We start from the raw sequence: 3,145 nt of genomic DNA on the forward strand, positions 1-3,145 counted from the left end.
CGAGCTTGAGGCGCTCGCTGTATGCTGGGGCCTACAGAAGTGCCGCCTGTTCATCGGAGGGCTTCCGAGCATCGAAGTAATCACGGACCATCGTCCTCTCGTACCAATTCTCAATAGCAAGACGCTAGACGAGATTGAAAATCCAAGGCTGCAGCGTCTCAAGTTACGGATGAGTGAGTTTGGGACAATCTCAGCAAGATGGGTACCGGCCTCCCAGCACAGCGCTGCAGACGCCCTGTCTAGGAACCCGATAGAGCACCCAAACGGTGACGACGAGTGTGGAGAGGATGCAACGACTTCTTGCATCCAGTCTATCGTCATCAGTGAACTCAAGGCCCATGACGTCGACATCAGTCTCAAAGAGGTCCGGGAGGCTGCTGCTGCGGACCACGAGTTCCAGCTACTGGCAGAAGTCATTCGAAACGGCTTCCCTGACAGTAAATCAGAGGTCCCAGAAGCCGTCAAAAGGTACTGGCCAGTTCGAGATCGCCTGACAGTGGACGATGGAATCGTTCTTTGTGGATGCAGGGTCGTTATACCCCCATCCCTGCGGAAGAGAACGCTCGTGACACTCCACGCGGGGCACCTGGGGAGAGAAAGGGCAATTTCCAGAGCAAGACAGATCATCTATTGGCCAGGAATGAGTGCTGACGTCGATCACGTCACAAAGTCGTGCGACCGCTGTCAGAGTGAGCTCCCCTCCCAACAGCGGGAGACGCTGATCCAGCACGAGCTTCCAGGACGACCCTTTCAGCATCTGACTGTCGACATTGGAAGTCACGCTGGAGGTAAATATCTTGTTGTTGTGGATGGGTTTTCTGGATGGCGTCATGTAGCATACCTCGGCTTACACTCGGGCACAACCAAAGTCATGTCTGCATTGTTAAATGTCTTCCGACAAATCGGGGTTCCTGAGGCACTGTGGAGTGACGGGGGCACTGAATTCACATCATATCAGTTCCGAAGTTTTCTCAGAAAGTGGGGCATCAGTCATCACACATCATCTCCCCACTATCCACAATCTAATGGGCTCGCCGAGTCTGGAGTGAAGGCTGCTAAAAAGCTATTGAGAAGGTGCTGGGACTTTCGCAGGTGCAGACTGGACGAGGACGCCTGGACGAGAGGGATCCTCCAACACTGGAACACGCCCGGTAGCTGCGGAGTGTCGCCAGCTCAGCTCGTGTACGGACGACCGATCAGAGACACTCTCCCATCACACCCTGATCTCTACAAACGGCAGCCCCCTGAGGAGTTCGCTGACCGACGGGAGGAGTGCCGTCGTAAAACTAAGGAGCGCTACGACAGCCGAGCACGGGATCTCCCCGAGTTCCCAGTCGGAACCCATGTACGGGTGCAAGACGTCCGCACCCGCCGGTGGGAGAGGTGCGGCACAGTGACTGACGTCCTACCGTTCCGGAGGTATCGTGTGCGGTTTGACGATGGCGGCAGTGTAGACCGCAACCGGTGCCACCTTCGCCGGAGGTATGCTGTTGTTGAACCGTGTCTAGCGGAGAGGAGCGGTGCATCGGACAACTCAGGTCCGACCGGGCAGCGTCGCGCCGAGTTGCCCAGCGGAGGCCGACAGCCGCTTCAGGGGACGTCCCGTCTCGCCGAGGAGCCGCCGCTCCGACGGTCGACGCGGACGAGGAGACGGCCGAGGCGTCTGATAGAGGAGATGTAATGATAGGCTTGCGTGTGCGCAGCGTGATGTTTCTTTTCACTTGTCAAGTTATTTTGTTGTTATTTTGTTGTCAAGTTGTTTTCGTTGTTACGTTATGCTGGTACTTATGGCTGTAATATGAGCTCAGGTGGGACCCCTGAGGGGAGGGGAGATGTGCTGGTGTTCCCGCCTCCGTTGTGCGTGGTGTGCCGGTGTGTGCCCGAGTTGAGTCCCTGGAGACGCCACTGCCGTGCCCTGCCCTCCGGCGGTCGGCCGGCCGGCTGGGTTCCTGGTCCCTTGGTGGTCAGTTGGAGCGGAGCACCAATACACGCCGGAACGTTACTACCGCGTCTCACAACGGCATATGTAATGCAGAGTGAAGATCTTTGCACATCAGGAGCGCCGTACTATCCGCATACCGATTCTCCTCGCGGCGTCGCCCGGCCCATATTTATCGCAACCGGTAGTCTCGGACTAAGGATTCGTGTGTCGAGGGTTCGAGTCCCGGAAGCGCTCGGTAGTTTTAACTTTGCTGTTTCCAAATATTTGGCGAAAAAGGTTGTATTTATCGAAAACCGGCTCAATTTACTTGCCTTAAAGGGACAGTATCATCGAAAAAAAATCCATGTATGGAGCTGATTTTTTTTTTACTAGCATTTCTTATTTTTCTGAATCAGAAAAACATAGTTTGAGGACCGAACTCGGTGAAAAATATTGCAACCACATTTCATTTTCATGATTCATTTTCATGAGCCGTTAGGCGGCACGGGCGGACATCGATAGCAGCGCCTCTATCGGTCACTAGGGAAAGCTGGGCTGTAGGCGACGAAATACCGGCTGAGTTGTCACACGTTGAATAGGTTTATAGACATCCGTCTTGTGAAAAAGTTGAACTTTTGCCTTCAATATTTCTACAGGCAATTTTAGAAGTGTCTTCACATAGATTACAACACCGTTTAGATTATTGTATTCACTTCAAGCCTTCCCTATTGTTCTTGATGATGCGGGAACTATTTCTAATTAGTGTTTCTAGATTAATAAAAGAACGTATTGTGCAAACGATGAAAAAAACATAGATGGAAGATTTTAAATGCAATTTTCTCTAGCAATTAATGGTAAATTCTCTACAGATCAAGGAAAAGATGCATGCTAACTGATAATTTAAAGTTCTTGGGGCCAATTGTTTTCTTCTTTTCTTACGTCGCCCCAATGGCCGCGAATACACTTGTGATAACGCCTATCGCGAACCACCACTATACAAGCATGGCCGCCAGTTTGGAAGCATGCAAAATTACTACAGAACTGGCGCAGATAATACATTATTGACGCTACGCTTACGCGGTCGTTCTTCTGATTGAGTTGTCCTTAGGGAGAGGTAGCCTTAGGTATTGCCTATAAAAATATAACGTGACAATTGGAGGGAGTGACAATTGGACGTGACAATTGACAATGGGAGAAAATATCACGTGACAATCACGTGATAAA

General features: G+C 51.5%; 1 long non-coding RNA gene across 1 annotated transcript; it reads left to right on the plus strand.

The window, feature by feature from the left end:
* The first annotated feature begins 643 nt into the window (after nt 1-643).
* Nucleotides 644-2,002, plus strand: LOC122372723. Its single transcript, XR_006254920.1, has 2 exons — nt 644-788; nt 1,093-2,002. It is a non-coding gene; the product is annotated as an uncharacterized LOC122372723 (long non-coding RNA).
* The last annotated feature ends 1,143 nt before the right edge of the window (nt 2,003-3,145 follow it).

This window comes from Amphibalanus amphitrite, unplaced genomic scaffold (assembly GCF_019059575.1).
Source record: "Amphibalanus amphitrite isolate SeventyFive unplaced genomic scaffold, NRLGWU_Aamphi_draft 001391F_arrow, whole genome shotgun sequence".
Lineage (NCBI taxonomy): Eukaryota > Metazoa > Arthropoda > Thecostraca > Balanomorpha > Balanidae > Amphibalanus > Amphibalanus amphitrite.